The sequence below is a fragment of the Sebastes fasciatus genome, chromosome 7 (assembly GCF_043250625.1).
Source record: "Sebastes fasciatus isolate fSebFas1 chromosome 7, fSebFas1.pri, whole genome shotgun sequence".
Taxonomy (NCBI): domain Eukaryota; kingdom Metazoa; phylum Chordata; class Actinopteri; order Perciformes; family Sebastidae; genus Sebastes; species Sebastes fasciatus.
The window spans coordinates 34,137,515-34,164,263 of NC_133801.1; the positions used below are offsets into that span (position 1 = coordinate 34,137,515).

Genomic DNA, 26,749 nt, shown 5'->3' on the forward strand with positions numbered 1-26,749 from the left:
GTTTGTGCTTGTGCAGTTACTGTATCAGCTGAGGGCTGTAATCTTACAGGATTAGTCTTGTAAAAGCTTTATTGTCTCTTTTTCACCGTCATGTGACACTGGCTCCCATGTCTACACAATCTAATGCAAGCTACCCAAAATATTGGGACAAGTTGTACTTTTTGGTAGGGCTGTCAAAGTTCGTCGCATATTCCTTTTAACGACATTTTTCTTTTTCTTTAACGCATAAACGCAACCTGCGAATTTGGGTTCTATGGGTACCCACGAGTCTCCCCTTTACAGACATGTCCACTTTATGATAATCACATGCAGTTTGGGGCAAGTCATAGTCAAGTCAGCACACTGACACACTGACAGCTGTTGTTGACTGTTGGGCTACAGTTTGCCATGATATCATTTGAACATATAGTTTATGCTAAATGCAGTACCTGTGAGGGTTTCTGGACAATATCTGTCATTGTTTTGTGTTGTTAATTGATTTCCAATAATAAATATATACATTAATTTGCTTAATGCAAGCATATTTGTCCACTCCCATGTTGATAAGAGTATTAAATACTTGACAAATCTCCCTTTAAGGTACCCTTTAAACAGATAAAAAAATGTGTGATTAATCACGATTAAATATGGACAATCATGCGATTAATTGCGATTAAGATCAATTTTCAAGATTCCTTTATTGTTACATCTCAATATAGGTATAAGAGAGTACAATTATTGTGTTTTGGCTCCTTGACATAGCAGCATAATAGCAATAAAAATTAACAGTAAGAAAATATTTCCATCGATTGACAGCCCTACTTTTTAGACATGAAAGGTATCCATAGAACGCTAATGAAGAAAAGTTCTTTTATATGATCAAAATTGTACAGATATACCATTACAATGTGTTGCAAATATGTGTCCATTGCCAGAGAGAGAATAATTATATTAATGGTCTCATTTCAAAGCTCTTTCTATGCAACTTTGATGTCCAGTCAGTCTCATTGTGCGGGCTCCATTAGGGAGAAGGAACGCTCGTCTTGATTTGCCTATAGTGAAATAAATGAAATATAAATGTGGGGTATTTATAGATCTGAGGTGGCTCTGTGAGGATGTGCCTCTTTGAACCCAAGGGTGATGAGAATGCAGATAAAGCAAAGGACGTGCGGTGTGTGTCATACATACTCACAGGTGACTGATTGTCCACCTGGAAGAACCAACATGTTGAAACATGCGTGAGACTCGTAGTCGGTTGTTACTCATGTTTGTGCTCATTCTAGGCCATCTGCAGAGCTGAAGTCACCACGTTCGTCATCAGGATACATTACAAATATGGTTAAAGGTTAGATCAGTGGTTCCCAACCTATTTTCCTTGAAGCACCCCATACTTGTATCTAAGAAAAGCTAAAAACCCTAAAAATAAGTGATTCAGTGTATTTAATGATAGTATTTTCTTTAATTAAATTAACTTTCTTTAACAAATAGAACTTGTCAGTTTCGTCAACACGGATTCACCAAGCGAAGGTAGATACATAATATGATTTATTTAACGTACTATAATAGCATTAGAGCCAAAATAGATTTTTTGTGGTTCAATAAATGTAGTTAATGGTGCTGTTAGATTGCTGCTAGACTGCCCTGTTAATACAGGTAATAAAGGGTTTTGACAACAGTGAAAATGTTGTTTTTTTAAGGCTAAACGCCAACACATAGTTCTATATTTTCTTTATATAGTTGTAGTTATACATGAGCAAATCTAATTTTGACAACCTCCGAGCAGACAAATCATGGCGCACCCCCTGCTATCTTTGGCGCCTCCCTAAAGGGGGCCCAGACCCCATGTTGGGAACCCCTGGGTTAGATCACACGCTAAGGACTAATTATTAGGTTTTTTTTGTGCTGATCCGAATCCAGGTTTGAATGTTACAAGGTGGCATATTTTTTTAACATTTGTGCTATTTTCTCAAGAACTTCTGGCCTTGTTTGAATGAACATATCTGTAAAGGATTGTGCAGCGTTGGAGGAGGTATGCACTGTCTGAGTACTCCCTAGTTAAAGAAGCATAGGTAATCTGTGACCTTTATTCACGGTAATCCAAAGACATGCATTACACTGTCTATACAAGCCCTCGTGTTTTCTCTGGAACTTACCCACTCCTCTCTCACTTGTCCTTTACAGCAGCCTTACACTGAAACCAACAATTAAGTCACACCTTCAAATCGAGGAACGGTAACGGAAATGTCTTCTAGGGAATCAGGATTCAAATGTGGAAAAATACTGCACTGAAACTGCTTTGCTTTTTATTGTGTGGTCTTGGTTGAAAGTAATGGAATTTGTTTCCTGTTTTACAAAGAGTTGACCTAGCTTTGGATGAAAGGGGGTTAAACTTAGGGCTGCCCCCTCTTAGAAGATTAGTCCACTAATTGTCGTTTTGGTCTTAGTCGACTAACATTTCTTTAGTCGATTAGTCAGTTTTTTTTTTTTACTTTTTTCATGGTGAATGACTTATTTCAAAGACACTTATGAGCACATCTCTCTTTCACAGATCTGTCCATTTACCCATTTTTTGCCCAAAGACTAATATTATTTAGCATGATAAGGAAAAATACCACAACATTTGTTTTGATTTGTCAAAACTCTTGAAATGTGGTACAGACATACTTTGGGCAAGTATCTAACAGTACAACTTTGAAATTATTAGATCAAATGAAAAATCAACTTTTATTAATAGTCAAAGTCAGGATTTAAAAAAAAAATAGGAAAAACTATAACATTGTGTTCATTAAATGTTTATAGCATATATATAAAATTGTGTTGTCGACTAAGAATTTCTTTGGTCGAGGACAGCCGTAGTTAAAATGACTAAAATGAATAGTCCATCTGTTTAGTCTGTGAGTTACCACTTTTATGATGCACAGTGCCAAACACCATTTGTAAAAGGAGCTGAGCTCCCAAACAGAGACACTGATGGCTTATAAAGCTGTCATTATGTAAAGGGTTAAAGGGACACCATGAGGAGGGGAGGGGTCTGCGTTCACAAAGCATGTTGTTTTAACTCAGCACAGATAGAGGAACACCTTTTATTTGGTTTTCAATGGGTTAACCCATGTCTTGAAAGTCAGACTCGGTTGTGGGCTGCTGGAGAAATCAGACTACTTTGTCCCAGAACCTTTCTGCCCGATTTAACGGCAGACACCATCTTTGGCTATCACACAGCTACATTTCTTTTTTCAAAAGGGTACTTCACACTTGCCATTAGGAAAAGATATGGATTTAGTGTGCAGCCTAGCGATTCACTATCGAGGAGAAAAAAAGCCTCAGTATCTCCAGAGGAGTGCTGGAATTGCAAGTGTCAGCTTTAGCTTTTAGTGGCCTAAATGCCTGACATTTGCTTCGGCATCAGCCCCCTTCTGTATAACATTGTGGACTGTAGGGATAATGCTCCGGAGAGTTCGATGCTATAGGTCCTGCCACGATGTGAACTTAGCTATAGAAATGTTGTAGAAACTAAACAAAACGCCGTTGATATCCTGCTCACTACAGGGAAGGCTGAGTCATCAAAAGAAGGCTTGGTTTTCTCTTCGGGGGTAGAACTTCACAATTCTGTTCGTCCGGCCTTCTGTCGTTTATTTATAGGAATAACCCCGGGGAGACTTTGTAGTCCAGCTTTGTGTCAGTCTGCCTCACCTGATCCCTTAACTGTAACAGCAACCCTCTCCACACCTCGCCATTCTTTGCTGCAGAGCTGAAATTCCACCCCGCTTTCTCTCCGAGTACTCATTTTTTTAATATGTCACTGCTCTCTTTCATCATTTACATAAATAAGACACTGAGCAAGCAGTGCATTCTGTTTTAAGCACACAACTAAAGGTGATTACACAGGGATCTTTAGATAAAATGCTAACAAGCAGGGGGCTTTTTTTTGTTTCAGGAAGTAAGACTTTTGTAAATTCCTGTCACAGCGCTCCTAATAGGCGACAGGTGAGAAGCGTCTGCTGCCGAATGCAAGCTGTTTCCTGTGACAGCTTCATCTGTGAAACCATATTCTCCAAGGGCTCAAAGCCTGCCCAGGGATCACTGAGACCGTTTAAGATTACATGTCTGCTGGCAGGGAGCAGCAGATAGGTGAAAATAATTGGCTTCGTCACCATCCGCCCCCTTCCACCTCCCCTCTCACTCCTCGCGGTGACGGCAAACTGAGCGACGCGGCGAGCTACGAGGAGCCCGACCCTCCCAACACCCCACCTGAGCTGCACGTCTAGTCTGCGCCGCCGCCGCCTGCGCCGTTCCCCGGCTCCTGTGGCATATAATCAAGAGAGGGAACCCTTCTGCCCCCGCTGATTGGGTGTAAAAGAGGTTGCAGACCTAGTTTCATGCAATTAGTGGAGGGATGCCAGACGCTAATGGAACACAGAAGTGTTGGCAAAGCATTATGATGGGATTGTTGGGGCCACGGGAAGTGAAAAAAAAAGAGGACATTTGCCCAGAGGAAGAGTAGCGGCGTACAGTATATGAAACAATAAAACCGGAATGGACGTGGGGGAAATTATCCACACACAGCATGCTTTTGGGTCCGGCGGCTTATTAAGGAGGGGCATTGTGGGAAAGTGAGGCTGCTCAGTGCAACATGAAAAATGTTATTGAAGTAATGCAGATGGTCGGGCGCAGGGGAGCACTCTGGAGGGAAACAATAGTGAATGGGTATTTCTGTAGTAATTAAGCTCTAATTTGTGTTGACGGCGGATGCTGTTGTTGATGCTTTCGCGAGACTCTCGGCCAAATCTGATTGGTGACAGCAGAGAGGAGGAGACCTTTTTGTTTTGACACAAAGCATCTCTGAGGGGGAAAAACACAGCAGAACATGGGGATGTATTATGGATGCTTTAAATGTCACGTTTTGAATCGCAAAAATAGCGATGCTTAAGATAGGCCGCACGCTAACGCCGCACCTCAGGCGGAGGAGTCTTAACGAGACCTGGCGGGTTGCCAGATTGTGTCAAATTAGTGCCAGTATACTCATGTGCGAGTAATTTGGCTGGTTTATGTGCTTTACCATTAACAGGGCACCCTGTTGTGTCTGTTGGGCAACCATTTTGTTATATGTTAACTTTTCAGTTGAATTTGAAAGGATAAAAAAACAAGGGCTGCAACAAACAGTCTTTTTCTTTATTGATTAATCTGTCAAAACATATTGTGGTAAGTGGATTAATCGTTTAGTCTATAAAATGTCAGACAAACAGTGAAAACAGCCATTACAAAGTGTCAGAGGCTATGAAATTGTTTGTTTTGTCCAACAAATAGTGCTAAAAAAACTCAAATATATTCAGTTTACAGTGATTTAAAACATAAAAAGCAGCACATTTACACAAATTTGCGACGCTAGAACCGGCTTGATAAATAACTTAAAGCTGCAATGATTAATCAATTACTTGTCAACTATTAGATCAATCGCCAACTATTTTGATAATTGATTAAAGCGGCAGCAGGCAGAATATTTTTGGCATTAATGGGCAAAAATTCCATAATAACCTTTAAACTGAATATCTTTGAGTTTTGGACAAAACAAGACATTTTAGAGGACGTCATCTTTGACTTTGGGAAACACTGATTGACATTTTTCAACGTGTCATAGACCAAACAAAACTAATCGATTAATCGAGGAATGAAAATAATCGTCAGTTGCGGTTGCTCTTAAACGTTAAATTGATTATAAGTAATATTTGCAGCTAATTCGTTGTCCATTGACTAATAGCTTTCAGCGCTGATATAAATCTACAAGATAACAGATGTGGATTTCAGATAGGAAGCAGACAGAAAGCCATATTTCGTTATGAAAAGGTTGGTGCATTCTTAAATCTCCGATGTATTATTCATGTCTATCAACAAGGAGTCATGCAATGAGCAGGCGTTTGCAGAAATAAAGATGCACCGCAGGACAGAAGTGGAACACTGCTAGTTCAGCAGTAGTCGGGTCGTCCTGGTCGGCCTCGGTGGCGTCCCTGTTAGCGAACCAATTAGAAGACACAAACCATCGCGGCTCGCATGAAAGCAGCACAGATAAATTGGGATATTTCTGTAAGTGTAGCAGATGCTCCGAGTTCGAGGGGGATTGTAATGTCACGCACACACACGCACGCACACACACGCACACACACGCACACACACGCACACACACACACACACACACACACACACCCCCGGAGTCAGTTTTGCAGCTATAGGGAGATCTGAACAATTTCTCCAGCAGTCTCTCGGGTGTTCTTCCACTTCTTTTCTTTCTTTGCCCTTCCCCCTTTAAGAATGCTGCGCTGCCAAAGTGTCACTGGGGGGGTTTAAATAAATAATCACAATATGCACTTATCAGATGACAGCTCTGCATTCTCTGCAACCCAGCCATCTTGTGGAAGTTCAGGTTTGAGCTGTGACAGGAAGGACAAGTCCCTGCCTGCACCTACACAGCGCCAAACCAACTGTCTCTGTTGAAACAATTACTCATAATAACAGGGGCTCAGCCCACTGAATAGGGCTGTTGTGTCCCTGTTGCCATGTGAATATTCCTCGCATGACTCATTCTTGATATTCCCTGAAACCTGCACAGTTTACACGGGCCTTGACATCGGTTCACCATCATTCTCGTAGATGTTGAAGGTGTTATCCGACAAACTGTCACCTCGTGGAGGCCCTAAGAAACAGGACCAAAGAGATGGGCGAGTGAGTGGAGAGGAAGGTGCTTCCCCCCGCAGTGAGGCTCCATTATTACCTCGCGCTGCTTCCCTCCAGAGGAGGCACAGTGTCCTCGGTACAGATGTATGAATTTCATGTGTGGTTAGAGCTTTTTCATGGCTTTCCATATACACGCGGCTCCTCATGGACAACGGCAGGGTGACGGCCACCGAGTGGCTGTCAAACCTTGAGGCCTGTTTGCACAAAGCAGCGACTGAGGCGCGTTTGACTGGCAGCGGCGCTCGCTTGGGGTTTTCGAGCGTCTCATATTGGCCATGTCGCGGTTAGTGAAATGTGTAGAAATTACATGTGTGACTCTGGCCAGAGAGCAAGCTGCGGCAGAGGGCGGGCCACACCCGGCTCGCCCACACGTCTGCACCAAAACCAAAATACAAAAAAAAAAAGAAAGCAGCAGCATCATGGTGACATCAGCTGTGGACCGAGCTGTTGAACCGGTCTGCGGATGGGAGTCGTAATCTAGAAAAGCCGTTGATCTCACCCCCAGGTGGTTTAGACTTGGTGTGTGTATGTGTACGTTTGTTAAAGAGGGAGTGTTTGTACAGTGTGTATTTCCATTAGGGATTTGTTTGAGTTTGGGAGAAGTGTATTGAATTTGTTATTTAGACTGACTGTGAAAGCTGGGGATTAGTAGGGTCCAGTTTGAACAAGTGGACCCTGCCATTGCTAAATAGGGTTACATACATAGCGTTATGGAGGGGGTAGTGATACAGTTCACTCTGAATAGTCATAGCATGTTCTTAAGATCATACCAGGTGGATAGTATAGTGCTGTGCATTGGCAAGAAGCTGGCGATACAATACGTATCATGATCCAGGGGTAACCACTCAATATATTGCGATACTGTAAGCAAGGCGATATATTGCAATTTTTAGGAAAACTGTCATAATATAAAGAACACACCAGAAGTAGACCATTTAAGAATAGGCAAAATTAACACATTTATACTACATGCAAAAAACTGCATGGTTTTTGACCCCAAACTGCATGTGATCATCATAAAGTGGGCATGTCTGTAAAGGGGAGACTCGTGGGTTCCCATAGAACCCATTTACATTCACATATCTGGAAGTCAGGGGACCCCTTTGAATATGGCCATGACAGTTTTTCTTCACCAAAATTTAGCCTAACATTGGAGCGTTATTTAGCCTCCTTCTTGACAAGCTAGTATGACATGGTTGGTACCGATGGATTCCTCAGGTTCTCTTATTTCATATGATTTCAGTATCTTCCCTTTAGCTGTATAACTGAGCCCGCTACAACCTAAAAATGGTGTTAATGCATTAAAGACATTTGTGGCATTAAAGGTCACCTATTATGCAAAATGCACTTTTCCATGTCTTTTAAACATCAATATCTGCCCCCAGTGTGTCTACAGGCCACCATGGTGTCATAAAAGACCATCCTCTCTCTTTTTCTCCTGCTCCATCTCTCAGAAAATGTGTCTGAAAAAAACGCTGATCAGTACTTCCTTAAACTGGTGACGTCCATATAAGGGTTTCCTGGTGGAACGGTAGAATTAGGTAGAAAAACCTCCAGCTAGGTGACCTCGCCCACAGAGTAGCTGATGAATCTCTGTCATTGTTTTCCTAACTATAATCACGGACCAGCTAACAGGACAAACAAAGCATGCTATTACTCAGATTTTCTAGTTTCATATGATACCAGTATCGTCACTCTAGCTTTTAAACTGAGCCAGCTACAACCTCCAAAAGATCAAATAGCGGCCGGATTTTTAAGAGATTAATTAAAAATGTATACAATGTTTTGGAGAATCGATATCGCACAACATAATACTGCGATACTCATGTGTATGGATATTTTCTTACACCCTTAGTGGATAATGTTGAAGAGAACAACAAAAAGGATATTATGGAACAGTTACCTGAACAAGACGAGCCGTTTTCTTAATTTTTCTTAAAGATTTGATTGACAAGTGCACATTTTCAATGACTGCATTTAACTGTGTGGTTAAAACCTGCTTCCCATTGCATATGAGGCGGTGAAATGCTGTAGAAGTGACTGTTATGTGTACCCCCAGAGGTCTAAAAATCGCTCACTTTCAACCAAATTTAGCAGAGTTTTAACCTAGACATCCTTTGACCTGCCAATCATCTCGGATTTCTGGGTTTTCGTCTTCCTCCCATTCGTCTCCGCCAGCTCACAAAGCCGTGTTGTGCAGCTTTGATTATACAAGAAACATTTACCCTATTTAAGAAGAGGTAGAATTATTATTTTATACGCCTTACATACCGTGTGACACCAATAACAATGCGTGGTTTTTATTTTTCCTCAAGCTCGCAGCACCGTGTCAATGCCAGACCGACTGCTGTGTACAGACACTCTTAATACGGGAGCAAGAGGATCAGCGACGAAATATTTTTAACAGAAGCGTTGAAGTAGAGCCCAAAGGCAACGTGGACACATTTATTCACTTCATTATATCCGGTCGCACTGCTGATGATATGTTTACCTGAAACATTCATTTGGAAAATGAGAACGCAATGGATTCCCTTCAGCTTTGAAAGGTGTTCATGTCAGGATTGAATGCATATTTATTTAAAAGCGAGTGTAGTATTACGGTTATTATTAATCATGTCACTTGCTTTAAACCTGAAAGACACGGATGTTCAAAATGACACAGAAGTCGAATTTTGTGCGTAAATGGCAATTTCACTGCGACGATCGCGTGGCTTTTGAAAGGTTCTGACTCAATTACCTTTCTGAGATATCACAATTTCACACTGGGGACCATGAAACAGCCTTATCACAGCAACCAAACCCCCCCCACCCTCCCGCGGTCTGCTGCCGTTAGGTGAGCACCGCTCTCTCCTGTCTCATTCATAGTTTTTACTTTAAAGTCCGTGTAAAGCAAAAATAAATCTACATTCTGGGTTTGTCACACCGCAGAAAAATGTGGTACTAATTAAAAAAATCGGCAAATAGGTTATATAAAATGAGCTTTCAAAATCATGGAAAAATCATCAGTATTCTCTGCTCGGAGACGCTGGGGGCGTGTCGCTGAAACCTGAAACCTCTCTTAATACAACCATGGCTGAAACCACACCCACCAGCGGGGAAGGTGCAGGACAGATTCCCTCAGTAGCGGCAAGCGAAGAGGGAAGAGCCCAGAGGGGAATCGCCGTCCGACTCCATACTGACTATTCATTTTTAGTTTAGTTAGTTTACAGAAAAAGAATAAATATACATAGGACATGGGATGAATTACAATCATGAAATACAATACTAAATAAAATCAGTGATGAAAATGCCTATAGTGGGACTTGAACCCACGATCATGTCAACATAAGACTCGTGCTCTACCGACTGAGCTAACCAACATAACACTTGACAACATTTTGTATTTGGATTTTGGCTTTCAAAAACCACGTTTGTGAAGATGGGTGGAGTTATGTTAAGGATGACTCCAGTGCGTCATTGAGTCATGATTTCAGCCCCGCCTAAAAAATCTTGAACACAAAACTGGCCAAAAACAGTTTAATGGTCAAACTCCACAATCCAGGACTACAACGTTCACAGTCTTTGCACATGTTTTCAGTCATGACTTTCCAACATTTATAATGTTGAATTTCCTTTACATGGCCTTTAATAGAAACTATTTACATAGAATAGATGATATTTTCTATAGGGTGTGCCCTGAGTTCTTGCTCTATAGCCTCTTCCTTTGTCAAGAAGCCCTCAGTGTATTGCTTTATTGACCTACACCCAACCAAAGGCGGCCTCGTCTCCAGTTATTGAACTGAAGGAGAGAAGAGGAAAAAAAAGAGGAGTGAACGTGCCTCTTTGTTGTTTTTCCACCGCTTGTTCACACATTTTATTGGACACAATTATTAAGCAGCCTGCCTACGACTGAAGCAACGTGTTTTGTGAATATGGTAATCCTGGGGGCTGTTTACTCATTCGTTTTACGCCCACGTTACAGAGCGCTATTTCTTGTCAATGGCACATCTGCTAACTGCATCTGTGGAGCGGGTGCCAAGGCTGGAAACCAGGTGTGCTGCCGAACACGACCCAAGTATTACACAGAGGCTCCTCATTTCTCAGGCAGAGCGTTCCCTCCCTCGCTGATGACTGGAGACTCTTTCAGACGCAATCTGGAGATGCTCTGCCAGGTCTGATGCATATATGTTTTGTAGGATCAATGTTTCGATGTATTTTTTTTTGACAAGGCTGTCTTTATCAAACCCCAGCGAAGACAGACCTTGTCAAAACAGACTGACAAAAGCTTGTCAAATGTCAGTTTAACCTTCTGCCTATTTGTTTATTTCACATTTGTTGCGAGTGTGCTCCTTTCACCAGGTGCATTTTCACATCAGTCTGTTTTTTTTCCATTTGAAAAGGACTCTGCAATATTCTCTACATGCCTCAAGTGTGAATAAAAGCAGTCACAATGCCAGGGAAAGCATGGTAACAACGTTCTTGGTAGATGGGACTCCAAAAAGAGACTGTTGTGAACTATGTGAGCTACACATTTATAAAAAAAGGCTGAAGCTTAGTTGCAGAAAACTCACCTTTTGAATTATACAGAATGTTGCCTCACATGCCAGATCTCTTAAAGGGGACATATATAAAAAGTCACTTTTGCAGTGCTTGTGCTCATACATTTGGGTATCTGGAGTGCCTACCAACCCACAAACTGTGAAATAAAGCAACCTAGTCCGTTTTTTAGTTAAGGTTTGGATAGGTCATCGGGCAGCAAGTCTCGCGAGAGTTTTTGCAGGTTACCTTCTAGACACGAAGCTACTTTTGCAAAGGTGCATCATATTTTTCTCCCGAGCCAATCAGGGCAGACTGGGCTTTTTCGGGAGGGGGGGTTTAAAGAGACATGCGCTAAAACAGAGCGTTTCAGACAGAGGGTGAATACAGGTATATTCAGACAGACAGGATGAGGAAAATAATGTGTTTGTTGAACATTAAAACATGTAAACATGTTCTAGTAGAAAACCAAAATACAAGTAAGAAGTTGGAAATGAGCAAGATATGTCCCCTTTAATGGCATTCGAGTATTGTGACTCTAGAAAACCAAAATCTATTACTTTCACCGGTAGTAGATAACACAGTTACAGTTACATGTCTGAAAGGGAATATATATTCTCTTTGCAGTGCATAAGCATGTCTTCACCATATTTTTCTGTCTTGAACATACCCAGAACTTCACTTCCACAGCTGTGGATACAGGCCTTGTTTACAACCAACACTTCTAGTCCTGACATGTTGGTTTGTGTGAGCATTTTGGCAACGATCTCCATGGAGACATTCCTGCCCGCATTTACTCCACATAGAAACATAAACAACAGAATAACGCTGGAATACGAGTCTCACTGAAAACTGTGCTTGAGCGTATTGATTTGTCCTTCGCTCAGTAATTGTTTATATGTGCATGGAAATGAGTGAAATGTAGGTAGAGATTGGAATATAATGTGGCGCATTCACGAATAATTGCACGGCATCACAATATAAATACATATTTTGCTCGATGGCCCTTCACTGTCCTTTAATTAGCTTAATTAAATCATTCAGCTGTGCTCTCATGGTCTATAAATAAGCCTCTTTTTTTATTCAGCTGTTCCTCAAGGATATTTTCTGCTGCTTTGGTTCCATAATGCAGTTCTAAGCTGTGCACTGATGCTCGTATGAAAATTTGATGCACTACACGCTCGGTTCTCCCCCATCGCTGCACAGGGGCAAAACAAGCCTCTCTCCGTCTCACATTCCCATTTGATCTGGCACCCCAGCTGTTTCTCTGCTCTCTGTCCTCTCCGTCTACCTCCTGCTTCTGCTTCCCTTTTCATCCTCCTCGTCGCTTTCCAATGTGCAAAAAATCTCAAATTTCAGGCTTACGTGTGCCTCTGTAACATCGGTGCGGTACCTCCAGATTTTAAAAAGGAGCCGGGGAGAAGCTTATGTCTCCTCTCCATGAAAAATTCACTGACCTTGGCTGACCTTTTTTAGCTGTCGGGAATCGTAGAAGCAGGGTAACACGGTTTCTGGGTGCTTTTAAGGAACTACCTGGGGAGAACTGCAGCACTGTCCTAAAATGCACCGGTGTTGGTCACCTTTTGTGACTATTTTTCACATTAACCATTGATTAGGGGCTGCCCTCGACCAAAGAAATTCTTAGCCGTCTAACGCTCATACGATTTTGTCGACTAATCAGTTAGTTGATGTAACTGACGGATCTGTAAAACTGAGTTTTTGTGTGCTCATAAGATTCTTACAAATAAGTCATTCAGCATGAAAACATACAAAATGACTATTCGACTAAAGAAATCTTAGTAGACTAAGACCAAAACAACAAATTAGTTGACTAATGGAAAAGAGGGGGCAGCCCAGCCCAGTCGCCAGGAAGAAATGTTGGCATTGTATATTTCAGCAAACCAGGGATTCGTTGAATGTCAATGATTTTGCATTCGGTCAGAGCAAATGACAGAGTGTAAAGAGCAAAAAGAGACACACCGGTATCTAGCAGTCAGTGAGGTGAGGACATTGCAACCAACTGAATCCTCTCCCGTGTGCCAAGCGTGTTGGAGAGCTACGGTGGCTGACGAGAAAACGCGAATGGTCCTCTCTAGAACCATCTGGAGCACAGCCAGTACGTAGAGTGTGTGTGTGTGTGTGTGTGTGTGAGTACGTGGGAAGTGAGTGGTGAAGCAAGAGAGAGAGAGAGTGGAGGCGATGGGAGCGAGTAACGTTATCGACTCCGGCTCAAGCAGGATAAGTTAACAGTGTTTGGTTTGTCCGTTCTGGGCTACCGTAGAAACACGGCGGTGCGACATGGTGGAACCGCTCCCTATATAGGTATAAATGGCTCATTCTAAGGTAACAAAAACACAACGATTCTAATTATCAGCTGATTATACACTAAAGAAAACATACTTATTTACATTATATTCCATTTATGCCAATAGATCCCTCCTAAATGCTATACACTGTTCCTTTAAACCCATCCATGTATTTCTTTCCTAAACCTAACTAGAGTGGTTTTGACGCGTTGTTACGTTGCGTCGGGTTAGGGTTAGCCTAACCAATCGTTTCACAGCGTAACCACGTGGCATTGCGTTTCTGCAAGCGTGATGCGAGAGTGATATGAAACATGTTTATGAAACATATTTTGGTTCAGAAACATCGCCATTCAACATATCCATGGTTTGTTGAAACATCCAATGCCAACATTTTTTTCCGGTGACAGGGTTGGGCCGCCCTTCTATTGATTTCAAAAAGTAAATCAAAATAGAGTGAAATAAATCCACTTTCTTAATGATGCATAACACACTCCCTAATTTTCTTGTTAAACTGTCGGTGAAGTCTTTGAAACGACCTTGTAGTCGTTCCTGCAATAATCCCTCACACTTCCCTTCATCGGGAACTCTATTGTTTACAGTGTGGGCGTTTCACAAGGTAGAGCGCTAAACACATAAAAGGAGACAGCAAATAGAAGCGCTGCCTGATAAAATGGATCTCTGAGGACTGAAAGTGCTCATCTCCGTCTTTCCCTTTTCTCATCCCACTGTTTGTCTATTTTTGTGTCTCCCCCCCCTGCCTCTCTTCTAGAACTCCTCTGCCTTCTTCCATTGTGAAAGTACTGTATAATAGTAGTAGGTTAATCTCTTATGTGACAGTCGGTGTTTGGGACGTGTGAATGGAAATTAAAACAAAGATGTTTTTGGACAGAAAGCAGGAGGGGGTTTTACTGCTGCAGATGGCCTTTTGGTTCGTCTGTAGTTTTCACTGGTTCTCCTGTCAGATGATCTGCTACATGACTCAGTGAGCCGTTCAGAGCCGGCCATATAGTCAGTGTAAACATGTCAGCCCAGCAAGGTCAGTCAAGGACACTGTTGTCCCAAGGAGAGGACACACATACCACGCAATAATGCTGATCTGCTATTTCATTCACGCTCTCACCGGGGTTGAACATATCGAATATTTAGACAAGATGAAATTTAAATGTATCTCCCGCCGTTGTTTTTATTCATTAGGGGCTCAAGGTTTAGAAGCAGGCCGTCGTAGGTCAATGAATTCTAAATAGAGTAGAACCTTATTTTCCCCAACTTTAAGCCTGTCTGTGGGTGTTTGAATCTAAATGACTCTTTCAACGAATCTTGAGCTGTGCATGTAAAATAGTCGACTAATTTCTGAATTAAGTGCAGTTAATCTGCAACCGCACCGAGAGTGCTTCCTGTAATCTGAACACTGCGGTGTTATTTTAGATGGCGGCTGGTTCAAGGACATCTCTGCTAGATCTCCAACTGCAACATTCTTCCAAGAAAGAATAGAAGTAATAATCAGTTTCTTGGCACACATAAGGAGGAAATAAGGACAAGAGTTGAAGTGTTGAGCAAGTGACAGCAACATGTCTGACTACTTTAACCGTCAGCGTGGCTGAAATAGAAATGTCATCTCAGTCTGTGTCAAATAGTTGCCTCAGATGCGGGGTGAACGCTGCTGCGGCTTTGTATAATTCATGGCACAGTTTTCAAATTGTTTTTACTTATAGTGACATGGATTGAACTAAAACAGAGCTGCAACTGCATGTCCCACATTTCACTTGTTAAACTACTCAGGTTCTCATACTGGAAAGCTCTTCCGACTTGGCTCACTAACTCAGGATTCCCAGCACTTAAGAAAAACAGAGCGTTGATTAAAATGCCATAATTATTTTTGGCATTGTAATCATCAAGTATCAGCGCTTTATGAGTGAGAAATTATATTCTCATCAGTTAATTTATCTCTCTGGCATTTTGAGAGTGTCGAAAATTTAGATCCCATCAATTGCAGGAATGTGTGGCTTTTCAAAATAAATGCTTCCATTTTTTATGTGCCTGTATCCTTCAACAACATATTACCATTTCGATGTGTATTTTAATTTCCCTTGGATTTTGTGTTGATGCAGCAGAACTTTGAGTAGGTGGTGCTCCTTTCTAATAGCAGCTACACATTTCTTCAATTCATCACACATTGCAAACTGCAAGTCAAAGCTACCAAACATCACTGACTTTCACATGGCGTTCCTAAATGACATGCTGCTCTGTAAAAGTCTCGACTTTGATTGGTGTAGTCTCATCAACGCGATCAACGCAAGCGCCTAAACTTTATTAGATTTGTCATATACATACAAGTAGAAATTTGACCTCTGCATTTAACCCGTCCTCAGGAGCATTGGGCTGCTGTAAAGCGCCCAGGGGAGGATCGGTGTCTCGCTCAAGGACACTTGGACATGGAGACAGTAGGAACCGGGGATAAAACCGCCAAACCTTGAGGTCCCGATCCTTGCTGAATGATGGCCACTGCAGCCACGAGTGACAATTACGGGATAATGGTGAAAGGAAAAAATGTATTATAGCACAAGTAGAGAAGAGTTATGAAGCCAGTGAACTGACTCAATAACATCAGTTTCACACATAGATAGACACATAAGAACTATATAAGAAGTGGACGTAGTCACCATGACGTCACCAATTGGTTTTTAGACTTCCGTTCTGACGCTTCGAGTTTGGCATTCTGGCCATTGCCATCTTGGTATTTGGCCGTCGCCATCTTGGTTTTTGGCTGTCGCCATCTTGTTTTTTGACTGTAACCATCGTGGTTTCTGGCTATCGCCATCTTGGCTTTTGGCCTTCGCCAACTCCGCAAATTTTCTCATAGACTTCTAAACAATCTGACATATTTTTGCAACCAGAGGAGTCGCCCCCTGTTGGCTATTAGAAAGAATGCAAGTTTAAGGCACTTCAGCTTTAGCTTCACTTTTCAGAACCGGAGGTCGCTGCCTGAGTTTCACATCCATCTAAAGTTTGCTAACATTAGCTTCTACCATAACGCTCTGGTGATACCAGACCAAATAAGCCTGTAGCACCTTTCTAAAGTTACACATTCTCGCTTTAACAAGCTCAAGAGACGTTTTCTTGAATGATCTTACAGTTTATTGAATTTTCTGCATCTTACCAGTCAGTCACAAAAAAAATGTCATATATTTATTTCAACATTTCACAGATTATTACTTGACTTTACAACCCCTTTACCATTATCAGATCAGACAGTTGTATTATCACACAAATGAATTGGCTCCTTTTCGATACACAGATAGCAGCCGTCCAACTGTTATCCAATCCAATTATACTGCCATCCACCCTACGGCTAATCAAACTTTTAATTCTCTCATGGTGCCTCATTCTGTAATTGGTTTATGCAGTGAAACCAACAAACAGTGCACATCTAGACTAGTAATCCCCTGACAGCCACACATGCTGAGTCTACTAAATTAGCTCTTAAGAAATAAACAAAAAAAACTTCAGAAAAAAAAGTTTAAGGAAATCCGATCCTTGTTAGTTGGATGTGGAAGACCAGCAGGAACCTGTCATGGAGTATTTGGAGAGGGGTTAACGGTAACTCTGAGGGATGAAGTGCTAAGCTGGAAGAACGATCATACAGTAAAATGCTAGATTGCACCATAATTGCTTCACTGGGTGCTTTTCTTACTGTCTGACTGCCTATTTGATTTTTCTAACAACCTACAATCACAGAGAAATTAGTAATTTTCTTTGTTTTGAAGCGAAGAAGCAATAATGTTAGTTATTTGCTTTTCTTTCATTTTCATCAACACGAGAGCCTGTCTCCTGTAATAACTCGGATTAACTGCGGTTATATGCTGAACTTGGATGTGTGAATATAAACATCTTGCTGTTCAAATGGGGCGGCAGGGCCCATCAGAGTTTTAAGGGGTTAAAGATTGGGAATGGATGTTTTTTTGAGTCAGTGGTTGGCTTTGTGCACTAGATTGCAGTAACACCGCCGTGGGTGTGAACGAGCTCTTGGCTGTAACTACCAGGTGTGTTTTCCCCATAAAAAGTTAAAAGCAAGAGCAAACAAAGGGAGTAATTTGCATGATATTTACCTTTCAAGAGGCAGCGCCTTGAAAAAAAAAGTTGGACGTAGACAGAAGTATGTTCTCCGTGCCGTAACATGAACAAGAATTCATCTTGTGGGAATTCATAGCGTCATTTCGAGAGGGGCTCTTTGTATAATAAGCATGCAGAGGTTTTGGCTGACTCTCCCACATATGGGATTTTGTCATGCTCCGTGCAAAAATACACAAAAATGGCCTCGCCGATTGCTCTCGTAGTAGCCCCATCGTGAACCCCCGGCAGGGTGCGCAATTATGGTGCTGTTTGATTCTTTTTTTCGGTAAATGTGAAGGAGATGTTGATGTATAACGATGTGAAGTACTGTATGTTCCTGACTTGCAGCACAAAACACCTTTACAGGAGAGAATTATCTCAAAAGTACCAGCGGAAAACTCTACGGTGTGCTTTCAGACCCATAAATGATGGTGATAGGCTCTCTAGCGGAGGCAGAAATGGCCTATAGAAGTGATCTGAATAGTAATTTTAAAAGAATAGCAATTTCTTCTCACACACTCGCTCAGAAAAGCTTTTGTGTAGATTGACTTGTGCAACAAATTCACTGGAGTTTGAGCGCTTTGACGTCTGCGATCGCAGGACTGACTCATTTCGAGTTGTGCAAGGTAAATCATGTCTGGGCAGGTTTTGTTGCTGTTGTTTATGCTCTCCGTCTCATATTGAAACACCAGCAGCTGGCTGTACGGCCTGCAACTCTTACATCCTGACAGCGGGGATCCTTCAGGTGTGCACCGGAGTGTGCTACGGGGGTGCAGCCGAGCCAGCTGATACGAAGGTTGAGAGCCATCAGCAGAGTTCAACAATGTTTCACACTCTTGCTCTGACTGGTGAAAAAAAAAGAAAAAAAGCAGCACAAACAACCTTGGAGTTGTGTCCCGTCACAGTTCATCAGCCAAGCAAAGTCGAGCCGGCTGAGCTGTGGGAAAGAAGAGAGGGAGCGTCACCTCAGCCTGTCCAGGCCTGCTCACCCCGCAGGGGAGTGGCAGCACATTAACAAAGAGCCTCAGCCATCCTGCAACGGAGAGCCGGAGCAGCCGGGGTCCGTCCTTCACCCACCTAATCAGCCAAGGAGTAGGACACGGACCTGGCCGCCCTGCGCCCCGCTAACAAACCGTCGATAAGGATCCCCCTGCAAAAAATATCCTGCTCGATGCGGCCGTTTCTGCTCGGCTAGTCTCACGGATGGAGGGCGAGCACGGCTTTGTCATGTGGCATTCTTCTAACTAGGTCACAACAAGTTTCATTTTAGTGCAGCCGAGCGAGATCGGCTCGTAGCTAGAAAATGGAGACATAAATATTAAACAGTTTCTCTTTTTTTATTCATGTTTTTTTCTCTCTCTCTCACTCTCTGTCTCTCTCCCCCACAATGACATGATTAAAAAAGGGCACGGGACATTTGTATTCATAAAGTAAATTGCATTTCAAAACTATGGCAAAATGATGGTGTGCAATGATAATTGCTAAATAACTAACTGTTTGGGGAATAGGAAATACAACACACTGTTAATTGCCGCGCACTGTCGATGTTCCCACCTCCCAGGAAAACCAACGTCTTTGATCATTGCTGGAATAAAAAAAATAAAAAGAAGATGTGCAGTTAAATGTAAATGTGCCTGCTATTAATGCTAGTTTGTTTGTTAATCCATTTTCATTAGGAGCAATAAGCTGACATATTAATAAGATACTAATGTTCTGAAGAATCACAGTGGCTCAAGTGTGAAGTCATAGTTTATAGAGGCATTTTTAGGATGATCTTTCACTTGCCGTTTTACAATACAGTATAGAAGCAAAATACAAGCTTTAGGCCTACATCAGTTAAAAAAAAAAAAAACATATTTACAACTCAATAAAAATTCTAGGGCTGTCAATCGATTAAAATATTTAATCGCGATTAATCACATGGTTGTCCATAGGTAATCGGGATTAATCGCAAATTAATTGCACATGTTTTATCTGTTCAAAATGAACCTTAAAGGGAGATTTGTCAAGTATAACAACAGCTGTCAGTATGTCAGTGTGCTGACTTGACTATGACTTGTCCCAAACTGCATGTGATTATCATAAAGTGGGCATGTCTGTAAAGGGGAGACTCGTGGGTACCCATAGAACCCATTTACATTCACATATCTATAGGTCAGAGGTCAAGGGACCCCTTTGAAAATGGCCATGCCAGTTTTTATAGTTTCATATGATGCCAGTATCGTCACTCTATCTTCACAACTGAGCCGCTACAACCTCAAATAATCGCAAGTTGCGTTAATGCATTAAAGAAGTTAGTGGCGTTAAAACAAATTAGTATTAAGGTATTATTATCACGTTAACTTTGACAGCTCTAGATACAACATCAGAAATCATTCTATTTCAAATGTTAGCTGATGCAAAATGGCGTCACCGCCAGCCGCCGTGTTAGCCTGATGATTGTAAACAGCGATGGCGGTGAGGCTGCTGATTAGTATGAAGCATTTTCGTCTGATCAAACACAGGAAAGAAATGTGTGTTATTGTCTCTGCCCTGCACCAACCCGCAGCCTCTGCAGCTCCATGGACACCAACACATCTATTATGTATGAAGGGTCGGCCGTGTCACTGTACAGCATGTGAGCATACATTGCAGCCAAGCTGGAGCAGATAAAAGCAGCTTTAAGAGCCCAGCCTCTGTTGAAATCCTTCAGCCCACAGCTAGCCTTCATCAGTCAGACATTTATTGGGTTTTATTCCGAGACGGTGACGCTGTATGAAGGGTTAGCATGTATTTTAGGGCTGTAAAAGTTTTTTCTTTTTTTAATATATATATTACAATCCTTGTATTAACAGTGTTCTTACATTTGGACAGTTGTTTTATTGTATCTTAGTAGCCCCTATAGCTCAGTATAACTGTCACAAATAGCTCAAGTAAAAATGATTAATGTGATTATTTGTCCTCCTGTTTTCTTTTCTTTACCTAAACATATCCATCATTCTGAAATTAATACCAGCTGTAATTACCACCCCGGTATGCATGGCAGATCAATGCACAACACAGTCTGAAATTATAAATAACTTTGAACAAGATTAAACACCAGATTATGCCCACAAGGAATACCCCTGTCACAGCTCGCTGCCCTTTATTTTACTCTGGCCTGCGTTAGCCCATATGTCGAGCCTTATTCCAGCATCCATTCACAACACTTAGGTGTGCATCGCAGTATGAGCATCAACCTACGACTATGAATGCACACATAAATGTGGTTTTGTGTCAATCGGCTCGTTTCGGCTCAAACATATTCTACCAGCTCTGCGAGGCGAGTGAGTGTGGTCCACTTGCAATCTGTGAAGGGCACAGAGAAGATGAGATATTTTCACCCTAGCTGCTGTCATTTGGAGGCAAAAACAGGCTGAGAACACTGGCATTTATAATCCAGGTGGCAGTAGGTGTGTTCCCTAGGTGCAGTGCAAAGGTGTGATCCCTAACTAACCACAATCTATCTAAACCTCATTCTTCTATTGTCACTGGTAGTCAATAATTACACTGTACTCAAAACAGTATACAAAATCAGTATTGCAAAACGTAATATCATAATACACAATACTATTTTCTTACACCACTATTACCAATATATGGTATATCTTGTTTTGAGTAATATAAACATGTCTTTCTTCAAAAGCCTTTAATTTGGCAAAAAAAAAGGCCCAAATAGTTTTTTAAATCAGTAAATATATGAATAAAGAATGAGTAAATAACACTAAAAATCTGATGGCATTCGATGCCATTTTGCAATAACTGATGTCACACATTCTGGCAAAGTATCAAGGTTCGATACCCTGTCGTAAATATGCCAAGCTTGTCCTATAGTGTCTTTAGAACATTTCCCACGAATCCTATAGATTTTCGAGTCTATCCACACTTTCTTTCCCAGTATAGGTTTAGGACATTACACCACATATTCCTTCCTGTCCTTCTGACCTTGTTTAAAACCAACTCTTACGAATAAAAAGAAGCAAAAAATGCATAGAGGAGAAAGGGCCAAAGAGCAGCTGTAAATGGAGATGTGACCTCACACTTCACCAACACTTTCCCCCTTTCCTCCTGCAAACCCAGTTTCACACTTACTTGCAAAAACACTGCTGGAGAAGTGTGAACTTGCTTCTTTCACCTTACGGTTGTGCTACATCTTCATCGTCAAATATCTAAATGCGGAAGCTCAAAGTGACAAAGTACTTCCCCAGATTAGTTATATAACTTCTTATTCGGTGTTAAAAGTCATTAACCAGTTCAGAAATTACCCCAAACACAGCAAGGCTTCTTTATATAGTCTGTAGGCAAACACTGTTGTGTTTACATGTGATCTATTTTAACTAGGACTGTCAGAGTTAACGTAATAATAACGTCTTAACGCAAATTTGTTTTAATGCCACTAATTTCTTTTACGCAATTTGCAATTTTTAGGGTGTAGCGGACTCAGTTCTACAGCTAGAGTGAAGATACTGGCATCATATGAAACTATAAAACCTGATGAATCCATTGGTACTAACCATATCATGCTACTTTGAAAATGGGTTCTATGGGTACCCACGAGTCTCCCCTTTACAGATATGCCCACTTTATGCCATCAGCTGTTGTTGTAATGCCATGTTATGATTTGATCATATTTTTTTATGCTAAATGCAGTACCTGTGAGGGTTTCTGGACAATATTTGTCATTGTTTTATGTTGATAAATCTACCTTTTTAAGGTACATTTTGAACAGATAAAAAATGTGCAATTAATCGCCATTAACCATGGAAAATCATGCGATTAATCGTGATTAAATATTTGAATCGATTAACAGCCCTAGTTTTAATGAAATAAATGAACAGTTTCTTATCAATCTTTTGCACCCATTAGTGAAACAATAACAGTGATATTATGACATAAAAGTGTAAGAGTGATTCCCTTTAGTGGGAGAGATGAGAGATGGGAAAATGAGCAGGTCTGATGCTTTGATACTGCCTGTCTGACAGTGTCTTAAAACGATCTCTTTGTTATGCAAGTCAGTTCAGTCAGCTACTTTATTTTCTCACCGCAAACAGAAGCAAGATCACAAACCATAATAACGTGATAAAACCTGCAGCACAATGCGCCTCTGTGCTCAGCAGCTGAATCATATCACGAAAAACCAGCTAGGTGACTGTGTGTGGAGGGGAGGGGGGGGATCCAGGAACCTGTGAGACCTGTGGTAGTACTCTGGAGATGAAAGTAGTGATGAGTGGTGAGTGGGACACGCTTGGAGATATCTCTTGGTGAAAGTCACCCATGCCTTGAAGTTTTATCCCATGGCTAAAGCTATGGTATTAGGTTTCATTTGATAGATTACGGTGAGATACAATGTCAAAAGAAGAACATTTTCTCTTGCGTGAAGCTCTGAGTGGAAAGCCGACCAGAGGGGGGGTGAAATGGGCGAGGCGTTCACGGGAGCAGGTATCTTAATTCGCTATCATCCAAACTCAGGCTGGAGTAAATTGATATGTCCATTTCTGGATTATGACTCCAGAGAGGATGACCAGCTGTTGCAGTTTGAGAGACTTTCTTTTTCTTTTAAAGAAATCCGGTTACAGCGAGAGAGAGAGAGAGAGAAAAAAAAAAAAAAGACACTAAATGAAGTGATTCGAGTAACTTATTTGGAGAGACTTCAAGTGAACTTCAAACATCTCTTTAATGATCTCTAATCCTTTGGCAAATCTTCAGTGGGCAGCCGGGCTTTCAAAGTTATTTTTACCAGAATGTGGAAATCCATGATGAAAGTCTGAAGCTGGAAAAAAAAACTACATTGCAGTGCGTGCTTGTCACTTTACATTTTATTCTGTTTTTTTTTTCCTAAAGCAAAGGCTAGCTGCTGCCCTCGGTTGTTCAAAAATACGGCCATCTCCTACACTTTCCCTCTTTGATATGACGAGAAGCAGAGGGAAGTAAAAAAGAGGAAGAGCCAGGTGAAAGGTTCTTTGCAAGCCAAAGTAGCGCTGTCAGAAAAAAAAAAAAAAGAAAACCTTGGGTCTTAATGGAGCCATTGATCCTGCGCCAATGGAGGACACACCCAGTAGGGGACTGGCTCACAGCGAGCAGACAGGTGTTCGCTCGATATCTGTCCCACTTCTCTGACCTTAAAGCTTTTAATCAGCTCTGCCAGGGAGCTTGTCAATCCTGTCAAACAATGAGCAGCCCAGCAGTATAGACACAGTGAGGGAGGGCAACGCGAGGGTAAGAGCTCCAAATAATACTCCTGCAGCCCCGAGGAAAAAGCCTGTACATGCAGTGTGCAGCTATTTTGTTCCGGGCTCCCACCGGACGGGCCCCGGTGTCTACAGCCGTAGTTTAAAAACATGTCAGCAGATTTCTAGGCTATTAATGTCACAGTGTAGGTGTTCACGTGAGCGATGTCATCTGGGGTGGAGATTGTTTGTGGCTAGAAAACACTTCGGGTTGACTTCCGTCACTTAGAGCAGTGGTCCTCAAACTGGGGGGGCCCGCGTGACCGGGGGGAAGATGTGATGCGCAATTAATGTTTTGATATCGGAATCTTTTACAGCAAATCGTCTCTTTATACATCCACCATCCATCCGTCATACTGACTGCATAAACCAGCGGTCTGCAACCTGTGTCTCTTTAGCTCCTCTCCAGTGGCTCCCTGTGGATTTTTAAAAATGGAAATGACTAACTGTTTTTTGTTTACATTTTCATTTTTATTTATTATTGTTGTAGATCTATGGTACGACGGTACGACGGAGTATTAGGGCCACATTGAGGGAAAAAAATAAATATGAGATTTCGAGAATATGGTCATAATATTATGAAAATAAAGTCAAAGGTTTACAAGAAAAAAGTCATAATATTATAAAGTAGTAATTTAACGTGTTATTTTCTTTTTTCTTGTAAATTTATGACTTTATTATAGTAATATTACGACTTTATTTTGGAAATCTCAGATGTTTTTTACCTCAATGTGGCCTTAATACTCTGTAGTTCATTTGCTCTTTGGCCCTCGCTGCATTAGACTTATATACTCTATACTTAGACTATAAACGGTATAAATGTTTTGCGGCTCCAGACAGATGTTTTTTTGCCTAAAATGGCTCTTTGGATAGTAAAGGTTGCTGACCCCTGCCATAAACTATAAGAAACAACCATCATAGGGAACTTATTTATTCTCAAATCATTATTAATTTTCTAATTAATGTCATCTGAAGATGGTGGGGTGAAACCATTTCTTCCTCCAAAGGGGGGGGGGGGGAAATGACAGACAAAGTTTGAGAACCACTGACTTATAGAGAGACGCTGGCATCATGGGAGATGGCTCACAAGCCTTCCATGCTAATCAGACCTCCCAAAAAGCGCCACGTCGCTCCATTGGCTGAGTGAGTGACAAGGATTTCAATACGGCCTAATTGAGTCGTTGAATCTCCCCGCGACTGCCTGCTTCACTTCCCCTGCTTCTGATCAATAGTAATACACTATCAGGATTTGTCAGCTATACTTATTTTTTTCCCTCGGCTTCATCAAAGCGCTGCGAGCCAGAAACAGCTCACATTCTCACAGGCTCATTTCACTCTGCATCCCTCTGCATCCCGAGTCCGAATTGGCACGCTGTGAAGTTTTAACTACAGAACGTCTTTTTAACACGGAGGGTAATTACGGCGCTGGTTTGATTGCAGTTAATAGCACAAGCTGTCAGCGGAGCAGTCACACAGCAGTCACACAGTTACAATTTGGCCACACTGAAATTGCATTGAACCGCACAATTATCTCCAGTCGCTGGCAGCACTCTTCGCCATTGTTCGTTTTATCTTGGATGCCTCTTAGTATCAAGTTTCAAACTTAAATGTTGAGATTAGTAGCAAGCGATTGTTGATCCCACTGCTTGAGTCAGTTTTATTCAACACTAAAAAGCGTTGAATCCCACTCCTTGATTTCCAACAGCAGCAGGCGGCTACATGCAGAAAAAAAAAAGCTATGAGTTCATTTCCTGACTCTTTTCTTGCCCCCAACCCCACAGCCCACCCACACAGGGGTTTTCACATGAAACCAAGAGAGTCATTTTTGTGACTTTTGATTCCTATGATTGATCGCTGTTCCCGTTCTTTCCCTCTCCAGTCACATTTCAGAAGTGGCTGTCCTGTTTTTCTAATGTTGAGAATACACCCAATGCTTCTTTGTCCTGGGTCTCTGTGTCAATACACATTGTTAGACATCCAGCGGCCAGTGGAGACTGGAGTAACTCATACCACCCGACTCAGCTTTCAGGCTGTTCCCTTCCCCTTGCTGTGGCTTTGTGGTTCCCTACTTATGTCTCCATGCCAGTTGCTTTCCTCTTGAAAGGCCAGTTGCAAAATGTGCAGACACTTAAGTGTTGTTATTTCATGTGTTTTCTTAAAGCTCTCCATCAAAAAAAAGTCACAATATGAAGAATGAAAGGCACTGATGCCCGAAAAATACACGTCCAGAATTATTTAAAGGTAGCTCAATATTGTGTATTCTGTCCAAGTAGGCACACGAGAGAAATGGATGTGGTGTCAGAATGACAAACAAGCAGAGATCCGAGATATTTCATAATGTCCCACATGGTGTAGAGAGACGTACTGGAAGACGGCGTATATGGAAACTGAGCTGTGAGAAAGTGCTCCTATACGGTGAGGGTCGGAGACGGGTGGGAAAGACAATACTCGATCACAGCTGGAACGCACATGCAGCGGAATATGAACATGGTCCTGCGATGTGGTGAGCATTCCATCGGTTATATGTATGTGGAACATGGAGCCTTGCTCGCCTTGGAAAGATAGGCTGTGGTCGTGGTTTAGGAAATGGTTCAGCCCCGGTCTCGGAGTTCTGCCGAGAACCGCTGGGTTTCATAGAGGTTTATGATCAAAACACACATGAGAAAAGGGGGGAATTTGGCAAAGGCCCGAAGCCAACATTTATGCTAAAATGCTGCGTGTTCCCATGTAGCCATCTCCGCCACATGTTAGCATCAATCTTGTCATTTTGTTTACATGTCATGCTTGCTGTTCTTCTACTGTAACTTCTGTGTCAGTTGGGAGTCAAGGTTACAGAGGATTCAGGGCAAAACGATGCCGAACAAAAAG

At 41.8% G+C, this 26,749-nt stretch overlaps 1 protein-coding gene and 1 long non-coding RNA gene across 7 annotated transcripts in view; both read left to right on the plus strand.

The window, feature by feature from the left end:
• Positions 1-26,749, plus strand: part of nectin1b (nectin cell adhesion molecule 1b) — a 230,068-nt gene that overhangs the window by 29,583 nt on the left and 173,736 nt on the right. The gene's annotated exons all lie outside the window — the stretch shown is intronic.
• Positions 1,778-23,658, plus strand: LOC141770673 (uncharacterized). Its single transcript, XR_012594609.1, has 2 exons — positions 1,778-6,774; positions 6,813-23,658. It is a non-coding gene; the product is annotated as an uncharacterized LOC141770673 (long non-coding RNA).